This window comes from Chrysemys picta, chromosome 10 (genome assembly GCF_011386835.1).
Source record: "Chrysemys picta bellii isolate R12L10 chromosome 10, ASM1138683v2, whole genome shotgun sequence".
Taxonomy (NCBI): domain Eukaryota; kingdom Metazoa; phylum Chordata; order Testudines; family Emydidae; genus Chrysemys; species Chrysemys picta.
This window is the reverse complement of record NC_088800.1, coordinates 38,366,294-38,383,369: the sequence shown is the minus strand read 5'-3', so window position 1 is coordinate 38,383,369 and position 17,076 is coordinate 38,366,294. Positions and strand designations below refer to the sequence as shown.

The 17,076-nt window shown below is 48.9% G+C and overlaps 1 protein-coding gene and 1 long non-coding RNA gene across 3 annotated transcripts in view; one reads left to right on the top strand and one right to left on the bottom strand.

Moving 5' to 3' along the window:
• SIN3A (SIN3 transcription regulator family member A) overlaps positions 1-3,174 on the bottom strand; it is a 67,604-nt gene extending 64,430 nt beyond the window's left edge. The window contains exon 1 of one of the 2 annotated variants that reach the window (XM_065559581.1): positions 3,052-3,174. The gene's annotated coding sequence lies outside the window, so the exon portion shown is untranslated. The remainder of the gene's footprint in view (positions 1-3,051) is intronic. The other variant, XM_065559582.1, reaches the window with a different exon arrangement.
• A 120-nt stretch (positions 3,175-3,294) lies between these two features.
• LOC122172383 (uncharacterized) overlaps positions 3,295-17,076 on the top strand; it is a 33,411-nt gene continuing 19,629 nt past the window's right edge. Inside the window, exon 1 of the long non-coding RNA XR_006172657.2 lies at positions 3,295-3,521. This is a non-coding gene — a long non-coding RNA (uncharacterized LOC122172383). The remainder of the gene's footprint in view (positions 3,522-17,076) is intronic.

Below are 17,076 nucleotides of genomic sequence, written 5' to 3'. Positions count from 1 at the left end.
CTGGTACGCGGTCAAGACACGAAGGGGGGGGGGGGGGGCACATTGACAAAATATTTGGAGAAAGCCATCCTCTTTCCCATACGCTGGCCTGAGGAGGGCTGGGGCCGGTGTGCCAAACTTTGGGCCACACTCTTTACCTTCAGGATAGATCTCAGAGAAGGGGAAAAGTAAAAATATGGCTCCACGGGGCAGTCCAAACGTTCTGGCGCCAGGCTGGACTTGGAAGGAGCGAAAAGAAATTGGGAAAAGGTGGGGGAGTTTCTCTCATTACCAACCCCCCCGTCAAAAAAAAAACCCAAACCAAGCTCGATGTATGTTGCTCCTCGCTCTTAACCTATTTTTTTCACCTCATGGGCGTACTATGCGGCCGGGGGGGGGGCGGGGGGGGGGGAAGAGACCCACAAGCGGGTGAGCTGTAGTATTGCAGGTATCCAGCCAGGTAGATTCCGTGCAGTCTCCGAGTTAAATCTCCGGAGTGAACCAAGGCTGGATTTCTGCTGTCTCCCGCTCAAAAAAAACAAAACACAACACAACAACAACAACAAAACAAACAAAAAAACTTGCGACACGGGGGAGGAAACAGGGCCGCCAAGTGCTTTTGCTGCCAAGCAATATAAGCCCAGAGAGCAAAGCTAGGATGACTCTCCCGCCTCCTCTCCTTCCCCGGAAGCTGGAAGAGAAGGGGGCTGGCCTGTGACTCTAAAGCGGTGCGAGAGAGAGCTCCCTCCGAAAATGTCCTAAGCAGTCACCCCTGCCTTTGCCCGGTGGCGGGGGGGGGAGGGATTTTATTACAAAAGAGGCACCCTAGCAGGTGGTCCGCTGTCCCAGTGGGAGGGCTTGTCGGGGGTGGGGGGATTGCCTCTCTCTAGCCCTTTGCCGGAAAGATCTGACTGATCTCTGGGCGAATCCTTTTGTCCCTAAGTCCCACCCAGCATTGACCGCGCAGCTTCACTTCCGGGATGGCTGCGCCCCACGTGGGGCGGATCTATTACACGTGTGGGGGGGACGATGGGGGAAGACAGCAGACCTGCCTTCTCCCGCTCCCCCATTCTCCCTCCCTTGGAGGCAGAAGGGGGTGGATCAATGCTTTCATTTCTACCAATCAGCTCCAAGGAGAGGAAAACTTCTCTCCTCCGTCTTCCCGACGGAATTAGAGAGTCCTTTACCATTTGGGGCGGGAGACCAACCTGAAATACAGTCAGGTCTTCTGATAGGCGGGGCGATTTGGAAACCCTAGCCAATAAAGCACAAGAGGTGGGGCTAATTCTTCTACCCAAGAAGAAGGGCTAATCCCGCCCTATGACTACATAGCGAGGAAGGGGGCGGGGGGAGGACTGTGAGTGTGTGTACTGCGTATTCACTCAGTCAGCCTCATGCAGTAGGCACTACGGGCAGGTTACGCTGCTTCCATAGCGGAGGTTGCAAACAGCAGTATCCCTCCAGCACGAAAGGGGGAAAGCAACTCAGGCTGGCAGGATTCTGGAGTGGATTCCCCCGGTGGGGTCTCCTCTAGGCTGGAGAGAGGAGAGGCAGAATCCCTTCCGCCCTCCCCGAATCCACGCCTTGTAAATTGTAACGTGAACCCTCCTTCGCTTTCCAGCCCGCTGCTCCCGCTCCCTCCCAAAACCCAGCCTTGCTCGCGGTGCGCGGCCTCACTTTGCTAGCGTTCAAACGAGCGCAAGGAAGCCCCTTTCGTCCCCCGGGCAGCGAGTCCAGCAGGGAGAGGGCCAGCCCGTCACGGTAGCTAACTCCATGCAGCTCAGTCCAACACCCTAAACCCTAGTCTCTGGCTCCAGCAAATGATGGACGCCCCCTCTGCAGTGTTTCCTTTCCCCGGCTCAGTACCATGCCAACTCGACCCCCCGGTCCCCGACCTTCACAGTTCCTTTGCGTCTTTAAACTATTTTGAGCCGCTCTGCAAGAAAGCTGCAAGGACCACCGGCTTGCGGGAGAAAAGGGACCAGCGGGGGTAGCCCAACCCCGGGGCTGTCCATCTTTCCCTCCCACCGGCATAGGAGGCGGGGTGGAGACTAGAGATGCAACTCCATGTTTGCAAAGGGAATCAGGTTCAAGCAGTTGGGAGATGAGAGCTCGGTGGATCGAGAGCAGGAGGAAGGCGGCTGCTCCGGTTTGGGTCGCAAAGTGGGCTCAGTGCACGGCAGGTAGCAAGCGTTCGGTAACAGAACGTTCGCGCGTCAACAGGGGTTCGGCGCTGGAATGTTCACCGGTGCCTGGCTACTTTGCGTTCGGAAATGGAACGCGACGGCGGCTGCTAGAGGCCCCGCTCCATTCAACGGGGCTCCGGCGAGGATTGTTTTGGTGTGAATTTAAAAATAACAATCACACAGCTGCCGGTTTAGGGAGAGAGAGAGGAAACTAGAGCTGCAGTCCGCGCCCCCCTGCTGGCAGCTGCCTCTTGGCAGATCCATTCACACGCCTCCCCCCAACAAGTTTCACGTAAAGAAGCACAAATCTACGGGTTCCGATTCCGCCCTCTCTGCTAGTAAGACATCCGGCCTTGGGATTTGTAAACTAGATCTACGCTCCGGCAACGCCTGCAAAGCCCTGCACCGAGCCGAGCTGCAAAAGCCACCCCCGCACCCCAAAATCTACTCAATAAACTCCTAAACCTCCTCTCGGGACCTTGACCCGCAGCGCAGCTTTGTTTTTGCCAAGCAAAATAAGGGGCGGGGGAAGTGAAGTGTCCCTGCTCCTCCTCCTCTCCCCCAAACTGCATGGATCCCAGCGCGATGTTAAACAAACACCACCAGCACGCATATCACCTGGCCAAATGCCTGGTCTTCCTCAGATCTCCGTGCAGGGACGGGGAGGGAGAGCGAGGGTAAAGCAAAACCCAGGGAAAAACTGCTTTTAATTTCTCCCCTCTTCCTCAACGGATCCGACTGCTCAGTCCCTGATTAACAGCAGCTCCGCCTACCACCCCCTTTCTCTCCTGGTTCTGGCCCGATTTGAGACGGGTGACCTTAAACCCCCCCCCTCCCCCAAACGCCCAAAATATTGGGGACTAAATTGAAAGCAGCTGTTACATACCCTCAAAGCCCAGGCGAGGAGTCCTGAATGGATGGGAACGCCCCCCAAACGGGATTGGCCTCTAGCTGAAACTCGTCACTTCAATCCCACCCATCAGAGGAGGGAAGGCTGGATCCAAACCTGCAACCCAGGACACGCCCTCCCCTCTTCCCCAAAACACGCAGGGCAGGGCTTTGTGCAAAAGTGGAGTTAGGCTGCTGATCAGCCATTTATGTACATCAAACTCACGCCTGCACGTCGGGGACTGAAGTGAGCTCTCACAGGCTAGGGCTTGCGTTAGCTTCGGTTTCCATCTGTCTAGCTGCACTTGAAGCACTTTCTGAACCTACCTGTTACAGTGTTAGGAGCACAAAAGCAAAGTTGTGCTGAACGCCACAGAGCCAGTCCTAGGGCCATGGGAGCGATGCGGTTGTGCTAAGATGCCCCCCTTGGCAGCCCAACTCCAGGGCAGGGAACACAGCAGCAGCACCGTAAGTGATTCTTTTCTAATAATAATAATAATAAACACTGTACCTTGTCCTGGCAGCTTCCATCCAACCATTAACTCCTGTAGCACCATCATTCTGCTTGTATAGCGTCTTCTCTCTAAGGATCTCAGGACAGTTTACAAACATGCAAGATTAACCCTTGCAACAGGTCTGGGAGGTAGGTATTACCCCCATAGTATAGGCAGGAAAACTGAGGCACAGAGATTAAGTAATTTGCCTGAGGGCTGTGGTAGACTGGGGAGTAGAACTGATCTCCTGAGTCTCAGTCCTCTACTTTAAGCTGTTATACCAGCCACACACACTTTATCAAACAGAGAACATCTAATGGGCGAGAAGGGCAAGACCCTTGTCGGGTGGACCGAGAGCACAGGAACCTCTTTTGAAAGAGCAGTAGGAGTCATTTAGAGAAGGGGCGAGTGCCAGGCAGGATCACTCCCCACTATTGTATGTAAATGTGTAGGAATTCTTATTTTTTGTATTATTGTAGCACCTAGCAGCCCTAGTCATAGACCATGACCCCATTGTGCTAAGTGCTGTACAAACCCAGAACAAAAAGATGGGCCCTGCCCCAAAGACCTTACAATCCGTATATAAGACAAGAGACAACAGATGGATACAGGCAGATGGGGGGAGAACAGGGAAACAATGACATACGACTGGCCCTGAACACCAGTAGACACTTGGATCCTGGGACCTGATGCTCTGTTCTTATAATCTAAGGGAAAATCTGGGTGGGATTGAATTAGCGCAATTAATCACACTGTTAAACAATAATAGAATACCATTTATTTAAATATTTTGGATGTTTTCTACATTTTCAAATATATTGATTTCAATTACAACACAGACTACAAAGTGTACAGTGCTCACTTTATATTTATTTTTGATTACAAATATTTGCACTGTAGAAAACAAAAGAAATAGTATTTTCAATTCATCTCATACAAGTACTGTAGTGCAGTCTCTTTATCATGAAAGTTGAAATTACAAATGTCAAATTACATACAAAAAAATAACTGTATTAAAAAATAAAACAATGTAAAACTTTAGAGTCCTAGTCCAGCCAATCACTCAGACAAACAAGTTTGATTTCATTTGCAGAAGATAATGCACCCTGCTTCTTGCTTACAATGTCACCTGAAAGTGAGAACAGGCATTCGCGGGGCACTTTTGTAACTGGCGTCGCAAGATATTTACGTGCTAGATGTGCGAAAGATTCATATGTCCCTTCATGCTTCAACCACCATTCCAAAGGATATGCATCCATGCTGATGATGGATTCTGCTTGATAACAATCCAAAGCAGAGTGGACCGATGCATATTCATTTTCATCATCTGAGTCAGATGCCACCAGCAGAAGGTTGATTTTCTTTTTTGGTGGTTCGGGTTCTGTAGTTTCCGCATTGGAGTGTTGTTCTTTTAAGACTTCTGAAAGCATGCTCCACACCTCGTCCCTCTCAGATTTTGGATGGCACTTCGGATTCTTAAACCTTGGGTCGAGTGCTGTAGCTATTTTTAGAAATCTCACATTGGTACCTTCTTCGCATTTTGTCAAAATCTGCAGTGACAGTGTTCGTAAATCAAACAACATGTGCTGGGTCATCATCCGAGACTGCTATAACATGAAATGTATGACAGGATGCAGATAAAACAGAGCAGGGGACATACAATTCTCCCCCAAGGAGTTCAGTCACAAATTTAATTAACACATTGTTTTTTTAACGACCATCATCAGCATGGAAGCATGTCCTCTGGAATGGTGGCCGAAGCATGAAGGGGCATATGAATGTTTAGCATATCTGGCATGTAAATACCTTGCAACGCCGGCTACAAAAGTGCCAGGCAAACTCCTGTTCTCACTTTCAGGTGACATTGTAAATAAGAAGCAGGCAGCAGTATCTCCTGTAAATGTACACAAACTTGATTGTCTTAGCGATTGGCTGAACAAGAAGTAGGACTGAATGGACTTGTAGGCTCTAAAGTTTTACACTGTTTTGTTTTAGAGTGCAGTTATGTAACCAAAAAAAAAATCTACATTTATAAGTTACACTTTCACGATAGAGATTTCATTACAGTACTTGTATGAGGTGAATTGAAAAATACTATTTTTTTTGTTTATCATTTTTACAGTGAAAATATTTGTAATAAAAAATAATATAAAGTGAGCATTGTACACTTTGGATTCTGTGTTGTAATAGAAATCAATATATTCGAAAATGTAGAAAAACATCCAAAATATTTAATACATTTCAATTGGTATTCTATTGTTTAACAGTGCGATTAACCGCAATTAATTTTTTAATTGTAGTGAATTTGAGTTAATCACGTGAGTTAACTGCGATTAATCGACAGCCATAGTAATATCTTTTATTAGACCAACATCTGTTGGTGAGAAAGACCAAGATTTGGAAGCTTGAAAGGGTGTCTCTCTCACCCCCAGAAGTTGGTTCACCAAAAGATATTACCTCACCCACCTTGTCTTTCTAACATTCTGGGACTGACATGGCTACAACAACACTGCATACAAGTATTTACATTGAATGAGAAAGATCATCTACCATAATCCTAATGTGACAGCTCACCTATGCGGTTGAAGCCACATCACCATTCACTGATAAACAGCAGGTCTACTCAGGTAGGACGATTCCTAATAGAGATTCAAGTACATTTCAATGGCTCTAAGCAATGGGTAAGTGACCTGCCTGACCCATTACAAAACTGCAACCTGGTTTTCTGCACCTATGCCACCACCAGTAACTGCAAGTTTAGATCAGGCACATTAGTGGTGAAAAACAAGCAAATCTCCAGACCGGTCAGTGTCCAGTCAAAGTTTGCACTTACACTATGGGTTCCACTGGTGTAGAAAAATGGGTAGCAACGATCTAAGTGTAAATGGGTCTGTAGTTCACTTAGGGCTTGATCCTGTGTGATGCTGAGTACTCTTAGATCCCATTTATTTCAATGGGAATTGAGGGTGCTTGGCACCTCCAGGAGTTCAGCACCTTACAGGATGAAGCCCTTAAGTGGCATACCTGGTGGTACCTGTAAACTAGTTGACACGTGTGAGTTAGCAACTGCTAATGTGAATCTATCCTTAGCCAGTTGTTTGTTCATTTCATATTGTTCTCCTGCTCTGGTTTTTTTTTATGTTTTGGAACATTCCTTGTTTGTAAAGTGAGATAATAAAAGGGAATCTCTCTCAGCACAATGTGCTGCTTTGAAACACAGCCAGGACATCTGACTTCTAAAGCCCAGGTTCTGACACAAGGAACGTGGCACTAATGTCTGAAACTAATTCAGTTTCTCCATCTGTAACATCGGACAATAATTCTTACTATCTCACAAGGGTGTAGGGCAGGGGTTCTCAAACTTTTGTATTGGCGACCCCTTTCACACAGAAAGCCTAGGAGTGCGACCCCTCTGATAAATTAAAAACATAGTTTTTATATTTAACACAATTATAAATGCTGGAGGTGAAGCGGGGTTTGGGATGGAGGCTGACAGCTCGCAACCCCCCCAAGTAATAACCTTGTGACCCCCTGAGGGGTCACGACCCCCAGTTTGAGAACCCCTGCTGTAGGGAGTGTTAATGAATTACCAGTTAAAGTGCTTTGAAGATGAGAAGCACATCTGTGCTAATGAATTATTATTAGAGCTGTGTGTATACAGACAAAACTCAGTGGTCTGGATCCTGCAGTAAATTTTGCAGAGGTAGACCACATGGAGTTTGTTGCAAGATCAGGGCCAAAGTTTGTATCCAATAGCTGCAGACATTTTCATACCTTTTGGGGTTTGCTTTGTTCAAACATTACCTCGATTGTAAGCAATTGGGGCAGAGACCATCTCTTTATTCTGTGTTTGTACAGCATCTAGTGCAGTTGGTCTTGGTCCCTGAGTAGGGCTCCTGAGAACGACATATGATATTAATAATAGGGTATATAATCAAGATTTATCAGCACAAGCACTCACGGAAACTCTGTCTCAAGATCGTATGTTCAAACAGTCACTAAAAGAAAAAGTACGAATGACTTTCTGCAAGCGTTTGCAGATCAGAAGAGTTGAATTCAATCAGAGAACAGAAACATGACCATGTGACTAATGTGACCAATTGCTCCAAGGCAATGCATCAGAAATTTAAATAGCAAGTAACTCAGCAAACAAAATGAATTGAATAATTTTGCACAGCAAGTACATTTAAGACATTTGTGGCCACGTCTACCCTACAGAGCCTTTGCCGGCATAGCCTCCTAGTGTAGACACAGTGTACACCAATCAAAGGAATTTTTCTGCCAGTGTAGCAACACTACCTCTCCGCACACCATTCGCAGTCTCCTTCTGCAGCATAGATGCGTCTCCACTGAGGGTTTTGTTGGCATAACTATCTCTGTGGGGGAGTATTTTTTTACATCCCTGATTAATATAGTTATGACAGGATAAGTTTTAAGTGTAGACCAGACCTGTGACTTTTTCAAGTGTTCCACGTACAGGAAAAAGGCAAAATTAATCAAGCCAGGGGGGAAATTTTTCAACAACACAAATAGAAACTCCCTTTTTTGCCTTTGCAAATCCTCTTCTAACTGGTTAGTTAAGAATTACTTGTTCAGCTCTAATTACTGTTATGATCTTGGATAGTCAGGACAGTTGCTCACTTGAAATTTTTATATTTTCATCACCTCGGGGTGACCAGATCTAGTTTTATGGGGCTGTGCCAGGGACCCAGACAGTTAAACTAGGAGCTTGACCTGGTTTTAGTGTAATGAGATAGGTAAGTGATCAGCCAGCCAACTACCTCCTGCCTCCTTCCTTCCCCCTCCACATTCTAGGCCATGAGTTGTCTCTGTGTTGGGGCGAGTAGTTCACCACGTGCCTGTCTCCCTCTGATGGAAGTCTGAGTGGAGCAGTGCCGAGGAATTCTAAGGTAATAGGGCTGAACTTGCCCTCTTAAAAATGTGTGTGAATTTTTTGCACCTGCAATGATTTGCAGTAGTTAATGATGACTGGTATTGCAGGCAAAAGTCAGCCGGTTGGACTCATAGTTAGCCATAATGCCTGAGTTTTGCACTGGCTATTTATTTGCAAGGGTAAAACAAACAACAACAAAAATGCAAGCAGCTAGTTTGGAGACACACAGTGCAATGGTTAACAAGGAGGCTATGCCACGTGGATGTTTTTCTAAAAGACATGCTGTAGGAATTATTTTGGAGAAATTCTCTGGCCTGTGTGAGACAGGAGGTCAGACTAAATCACAGTGGTCCCATCTGGCCTTGGAGTCTATGAATCTATAAACCTACCACCACAGTAAGAACAACACTCACAACATCGACACCCCATCAACACAAGAACTGAGCCAGAAAAACCCTGAAACCAACCAAGTAAGTAAGCACTGTGTTTATTCTAAAAGGGGAAAGGAGTCAGAGACTCAAAGAAATCCACTAGGGACTTCGCTATTGCTGATTGATTTTACACGGAAGGTGCTCAGATAGTATGGTGCTGGGCAACAGTATCTCCTTAGAGATAGATCCTTAAAGAGCATGTAGTGCCACGTGGGATACTGCAAATCCTGGGACACTGTAGTTGTGTGACTGAGATGCGCCAGCCTTTCCAATGACTTACTGCCTTGTATGCTACTCCGAGGCACACACAATTCCATTGGAGGCTGACAGTGTGCCACCCAGCCGCACCATAGAGGCAGCAGCTGGGCCACAAGTTTCTGTAAATGGGACCTACAAAGGATTTATTTTTATTGGATTTGGGCCTGTTTTTTGCTTCTTTATGACGGATAAAGAAGGCCTGAAAGGCGTGTGCACCTGAAAGCCGGCTTTCCCCCGCTCCTATTGTTTATGTCTTAGAAAATCAGGACTGCCCCATCTGGACTCCCCTGGTTTTGCTGGAGGTCTTATTGCGAGTGCTGATACTTTAATGGAAAGGGCAAAAGTGTTGAATCTTGAACCAGAGGCTTAGCTTACCCAAACTGGCTAATCAGTCATTGAAGTTAAATAGGTGCATTAAATACAAAAGGAAGTGCTGGGACTAGCTCTCCCTTCCCCTCTCAGTTACTCACCTTTCACTATCTTGACACTTGGGATGTCACCACTTTGCTGGCTCTCCATTCATCCTGGCCTCCCAGGTTAGGCAGCACCGGAATTGTTAAGATAAAGACCAAGCTGGGAAAAGCCCTCCAGCCTCTCTTTGATACATCATGTGCACAATCCCAATTAATTTTCCTTCCCAGCTTACCTCCAAGGGAGGGGAGATGCCTGGTCAGTTGGGAGGAATAGCTGGGGGCACCTTGGCTGGCAGAAAAGCTAATTAGGGATTAGCAGAGCCGCCCGTTTTGTTAGACAGCTTGTTATGAACCATTTCTTCCTTCCCCCTTCCATCTGTTAAACCCTCCCACACTGCCCAGCTCCCTCAGACACGCCCTCCTCTGCTAGTGGATTGCCAAACCCTGCATGTGCTCCCAGTGCCATGTGCCCTTCCCCACACTCAGATGCCACACTCCCTAGAACAAGCCCCTCCCCCACCCCAAATTCATCTCCCTCTTCCTCCCAGCTGCTAATCCTTTCCCTGGCCCTCCTAGAATAAGGTATTGTTAGAGGCCCAAATTATCCCACCAGCTTTCTACACCCCTCCTACCAGCTATGCTCCATAGTGATGTGAGAGAGCTTCCAGTTTTCTTCCCTAAAAATAGGGTCTACCTAGGCTAGCCAATTAAAAAGATTCTACTGTGCCAGGATCAGCTGAGACCACTCCTACTCTTTGCACCAGCCTCCTGGGTAATTCAAATTGACCAAATTTAAAACCAGATGCTTAAATGCAAATCCATCTCTGATCAACAGTAAGTCAAGGAGCAGTGGGACTTTGAGGGCCTGATTCTCGGTTAACGTATTTCTCCGCTTGGGGAAGGCCTGTGATGGGGTGAACTCACCCTGCACTGGACGGGGAAGAGATAACTCTTCACTGTGGGTAGAGGAAGCCACGCCCCCACATCCCTATCGGGCATGCTCCAGGTGTAGCAGTAGTATAAGAGGGGCAGCCCGACTCAGTCTGGGCCAGGGGTTCTCAAACTGGGGATCGGGACCCCTCAAGGGGTCACAAGGCTATTACAGGGGGGTCTGCGAGCTGTCAGCGTCCACCCCAAACCCTGCTTTGCCTCCAACATTTATAATGGTGTTAAATATGTAAAAATGTGTTTTTAATTTATAAGGGGGGGGTTGCACTCAGAAGCTTGCTGTGTGAAAGGGGTCACCAGTACAAAAGTTTGAGAACCACTGGTCTGGGCTGACTGCCGGAGAGGAAGGATGCTCCTTGCTGGCTCCTGCCCAGGAACCACTGGAGCTCAGAAACCACTGGAGCCCTGGACCACGGCTGGAAGCCAGAGGCACCGAGACCCACACGGACACTCAGCTATCTGTGAACACCCCAAGGAGGTCCGAGCTACAGGGAGTTGCACCGGCTGAAGAACCAGAGACCCTGAAGATGCACAGATCACAGACTGGAGTGACAAGGTGGGAAATAGCCCAGGGGGCTGGGACCCAGTGGAGCAGGGAGGACCCCCCCCCCCCAAGTGGCCGCTTGACCATACAGCCCCGCTTGGAGGGCAACTTTATTGATTCTGGTTGCTAGGCCATACAGCCGTGCCCAGAAGGTGACCCTATTGGCTCCAGCCCCTGGACTGGAGGGCAACTTTCTGCAGATCAGGGCATTTCTAAGGACTCCTGCCTTTAGGTATCACAGCCTGGAGACCAAGGGCAGCTTGAAGGATGGGGTGAACTCACCCTGCACTGAACAGGGTCTCCCCCACCCTGTCACAGGGCCAGCATTAACTTTAAATCCCCTTGGCACTCCTTATAATCTAGGGTTGTGCAAGACCCTGCCATGACAGAATATATCCCTGTATTCACACCCTACACACTATTGTAATATCTTTGTACAAAGTATGCCTTGTAAGGTATCATTTAAAATAAAAACTTTATTCCATTAGAGGAATAACAAACATAATATATTTGTACTGTCCAGGAGAGGGCTAGGCCCTGCAGAACATACATTCTGGGAGAAGATCTGGGATGGGGGTGGTGCTGGGGTCATCCTGCAGCATAACAAAGGCTGGTGAGAGCCAAGGTGTGGCTGGGTGGCTGCAGCACACACAGACATAGCTGGGATTGACTTACATTCTGGAGGTTGTTTGTGAACAGTCCAGGTTAGAGGCTACAGCAGCAAGGCAGTGTAAAAGGGCACCCCAGGTTACAGGGCACGGGTGACACAACTACTCATTAGTCTGGATTGTGCCCCGGTATGTCACACCCACATAGCCCCTCCACTGCAGTAAGTTAGAGCAGCCTTGAGGCTGCTCTAACTTACACACTACTTGCCAATGTCCCCTATGGGCCGAAGGAAGCAGAGAATGACTGTAGGGCAGTGCACTTTGGTCATGCCCCTGAAGCACCCATGATGTGTTCCCTGCACCAGAGGACTGAGATAGGGTTACCATCTTTTAGTTTTTAAAAAGGAGGACACTCCATGGGGACCCGGACCCGCCCCTGCCCCGCCCTCAGCCCCGCCCCAACTCTGCCCCCTCCCCTGAACGCTCCGCCCCCTGCTCCTCCCCCTCCCCTGCTTCCCGCGAATCAAATGTTCGCGGGAAGCCTGAAACAGGGAGGCAGCAGGTAGGCTGGGGCGGGGTGCGGCGCGGCCCAGTCCGGCCCCCCTGGCTGAGCGGCTCCCTTCGGCAGCCGGCCGGCCCAGGCCAAGAGGCTCTGGCCCCGGCGTCTCCCGCCCGGCTTGGCTCCTGGCCCCGCGCTCCTGGCCCCGCGCCCCCCGGCCCGGCCCCGCGCCCCTGGTCTGGCCTGGCCTGGCCCGGCCCGGCCCCGCGCCCCCGGACCCCGGCCCGCCCCCAGCTCCTAGCCTGGCCCCGCACTCCTGGCCTGGCCCGGACCCCGCGCCCCCGGACCCCTGCCCCGCGCTCCTGGCCCGGCCTGGCTCCCGGCCCGGCCCTGCGCCCCCGGCTCCCGGCCCGGCACTGCACTCCCGGCCCGGCCCTGCGCCCCCGGCTCCTGGCCCGGCCTGGCTCCCGGCCCGGCACCGCGCCCCCCGGCTCCCGGCCTGGCACCGTGCCTCCAGCCCCGGCACCGTGCCTCCAGCCCCGGCCTCGCACCCCCGGCTCCTGCCGAGCACCGCCGGCCTCCGTCCCAGAGGCCCCGGCCGAGCACCGCCAAGCCCTCCTTCCCTCCCTATTTTCCCGGACATGTCCGGCTTTTTGGGATTTCCCCCCGGACGGGGATTTGAGCCCCAAAAAGCCGGACATGTCCGGGAAAATCTGGACGTATGGTAACCCTAACTGAGAGCAGGGCCAATGTACAGCCCTTGCGCCAGCTCTGCATGGGCTGGGGACGCTCCATGCACAACTGGTGTTCTCAGGGGGCTGGTTACACCCACTTTACAGTGCTTTGTGCTTCCAGAGTGGGGTAAACTTAGAGCAGCTGAGAAACAGTGTGTGTGAGTGAGACATCTGACGATATCCCTAAATCAGAGAAAGATAAAGGTTTATGGGGGGGCTTTTGTGCTGCTTTATAGTATATTAAAATATCTGAAAAGAGAATTATTTTTTAAGGTTCCCCCACCAGAAACACCAAGACTGTCAGGTCTTGTCTAGTCTTCCCTGTTTTGCTCAAGGTGTCTCCAGTGCTTTAACTGGGCTGAAAAAAGTCTGTCCGGGGGATGGGATCTATCATAATCTGGGAACAGCAGCTTTGGTGAAACAGTGCTTAAAAAGCACACACTTCAGTGACCTGGCTTGACTTTTTTTTTTTTTTTTCCCCTGTGTATGCCTCCCTCCCCCGCGCGCACACACATTTTAAGCACTGGATTTCCCTCTGAGGGCCCAGAAATGTGGATTGGGATCCCTCTCTGTTCTTACCTGCAGGGGTAGAGGTGTCAAGTCTCCACCATGAGAGCTTTCCTTCCAGTTTTTGGTAGTCATCAGGTGACAAAGAAAGAGGCGTGATGTTTGAAGGTGCTGAGTACCCATAATTTCCATTGAGTTCAGTTAGAGTGGTGGGTGCTCAGCACCTCTGGAAATCAGGCCCAAGGAGTAAACATGACTTCCTCCTCCAGGTCAGTTTCATTTAGTTCTCATCCAGAGAGAAATTCCAGGAAAAATAAAATCTGAATTTCTTCTGGGTTGGTTTGTTTGTTTGTTTTTTAAAAAGCAGAAAAATAATTCAGGCCTCTTCATTCAACACAATGAAACAAAAAAAAAAAAGTGACACACCCACGTCACCTTTAAGGAGAAATTATGTCACCTTCCCCTCTCTGAGATTCCCCCTTCATCTCAGTGTTGGTAAAGTCTGCAGACGGACATGCAATTATCAGACGAAAAAACTGGAGTCTCTACATTTAAGGATCAATGAACACATCAGAAGGCCCCATGAGGAACTAACAAAACATGAGTAATTAGGACAGAAGGATCAGGAACTGTCTCCAGGAAAATTGGTTTCATTGCAAGACCTAGAGGCTTAAATTACAGTGATAGTTTGAAGGTTCTCCAGTAAGGCTGGTAAATATAGAGTATATTCATATAACAGGTTTGATCTCACTCCCACACGTTGACTTCAGTAAAAGAAAGGGCAGTCCTGAAATGCTAAATAAAATAAAATATACCTTGTGGCAATTCAATATTAAGGTGAAGAAAGTAAGCACTCCAAAATCAGGATATTTCAAAACACGCAGAACTTAATTCTGCTGTCTTGTGCAAACTCTATGTTGTACAGTATCTGTTAATAACAACTAAGATGAAGATTTACATGTTGCAAGAATAGAGGGATGAAAAATAATGTCTCTATTCTCAGCAGAGTGGCTGAGGTCATGTTGCAAGCTTATCCCTAACTTTTGGAATTTCCTAAATTTGGCATACTCTGTTGTTCAACCTTCACTGGGCATTAGCACATCCTTTGGATCAATTTCCCCACTGTTTTTAATTAAAAAAAAAAGTTAGAATAGTTCTGCTTTCAGAGTTTACAAGCTTCTAAATTCATTTATTGTCAGCTTGCTGCTTTCTTGAACTCAGCCATTCCTGATGTAGGCCTCTCAAGCCCAGCCCCCCTTGGCTGTGAACAGACAGCATCCCTGGACCAGATTCTCAGCTTCACCCTGAAGAGAGCCACCTTTCTACTCCCTCAGTCCCAGGGCAGCCAGGGGCCAAACTGGCCCTTGGTGTGATTTAGCACAGCCAAAGTCAGGCTGTCCCACAGGCGTGGCTGCCCCAGCCAGGGACCACTAGAGAGCTGTGTTCTACCCTATATCCAACACACTGAGATTCCTCTGGCTCTCTGGTATGACCACTACATGGAGAGAGGGATGAATGGGGGTACAGAGCTATGCTGGCTCTGCAGTGGGCAGGACTGTCAGAGCAGGGAGAGGGGACAGAGTAATTGGCCCTATGCTTCTGAGGTCTCCTCTAAAGACCCACACCCGGTAATCTGCATAAGAGAAATTACTTCGCTAATAACAGGTGGCAAATCTTCTGCCAATAGCTGGGGTCCATCCTTTCCCATCAAGTCCTCTAGACAGGTTCCCAAAGTGCATATATCTGAAAAGAGGAAGAGACATTGATCATTGCTAAGCAAATTCAGTTGATCACATTTATCAGCTGAGCAAAAGCTGTATAACACGCCAAATCATCCCTTCCATAATCCTTTTATTGGTCTCTCCTCTGAGCAATAAAAATCCATAACCATGAGCAGAATGGTGATTATTAACATGAGAACCAGCGTGGTCTATTGGATAGGGCACTAGACTGAGATTCAAGACAGCTGGGTTAGGGTGACCAGATATCCCAATTTTATAAGAAGAGTCCTGATATTTGGGGCTTTGTCTTATAGAGGTGTCTATTACCCCCCACACCCTCTGTCCCGATTTTTCACACTTGTTGTGTGATCACCCTAACCTGGCTTCTGTTCCTGGTTCTGAACTGCTGTATGATCATGGACAAGTCTCTTACCCCTCTTCCGTCTCTTGTCTGTTTGGACTATAAAGGAATCTCACACTATGCGCTTGTACAGCACCTCCTAGCACAACGGAGCTCGGATCTTGGCATTACCACAGTGCAAACAACAACTAAACAAGATTTTGTCTTAAGAGTAAATGCGAAACATTGCCGGAGGAAATGTCCAATCCTAGGTTTTTAAATTTAGTTCTTAATGACAATTGTCTTTTCTTGGCTTGTGTTTAATGAGCAATATCCAGGGAAATGCACTCTGTTCAGAGCCCTTGAGAAAGAATTATTACTACCGCTAATTATTTTGCAACCAAAGGTTTACTAGGCCCTGGAACAGAACAGAGAACATTGCTTTCAGACAGAGGCTGAGGATGGTTTCCAAAGCCATGTGAGGGAGTTAGGAGCCAGCACCCATCAGATTTCCAGGGGATCTGGCTCCTTTGAGAATCCCAGTGGAAAATCCAGTCCATGTTTGACAAAACAAGGATCTGCGCCTCATCCAACAGGACTCAGGGCTGGTTAGTACCTGCCAGTATCAGGGTCTTCGTAGGCTCAGTCTGTGAGCCAGGATGCTCAGAAAGAGTTCCACTTTAGTTTTAAATATAGCAGCAAAAAGAATAAGTGAGTCCCCTTGTCAGGGGTTCTCCTTCAGCCCAATGCTATTCCAGTACATCCTGCTTGCTGAGCTGGGCTTGATACAGAGGGGCCTGGCATGGAGGAGAAGAGGGGAAGGAGTCCTTCCCCTAGGCCTTGGAGTGGCAGGCTGGTGCTACCACGGTCCTGATTCCTAGCTCTCCACATAACCGCAGATCCATCAGCCCTGCCAACGCTCTTCCTCTGATCTGCCTCCAAGCCCCGCTGTGCAAGAGTGGGCCGGGAGCTTCTTTGGACCTGGGCTGCAGGGCGTGTGGCCTCCTCCACTGTTTCTCACCCTGTGCTGTGGAGCCACATTGTTCATACTAGATCTGGGGCTCTACACAGCCACGCAGCAAGGACCAGTATTCATGGCGCCTGCATGTGACAAACATGGAGCTTCCCCATCCTTGTTCCCAGCCGACCTCCTATGCCTTACACTGCCTCTTTAAATGCAACTCCCGAGAGAGGAGTCTGAAAGGGGGCTTCTCAGGAACTTGCTGTTGCCTTCAGCAGTCTCTAGGAGCTTTAGGCCAGCGGCCTCCAAAGCACAGACATGGTAATCAGGGCTCACCTGCAATCAGGAGCTGTACATAGCTCTGGTACATCTGCCCCAAGTGGCCAGCTTAATCAGGAGGGGGGGCTGCAAAGTGAAGTTTGAGGATGGAAAGGAACAACTTCTAGAGCCACCTGAGCTGGCAGGTGCGTCTAGCACGTCATCTAGCCCAAACCCTCCTGGCAGGGTCAATTTTATTGTCCCTAAACCAGCTGTAATAACGAGGCATCTGGTCTGATCTCCAGGGTGAGCGATTCCACAGCCTCCCTGGACAGCTCGTTACATCACTGAGCTATCCTCCCAGTTAGACCATTTTGTTCTCTTTAATATTAAGCTTCATTCCCCCATGCTGC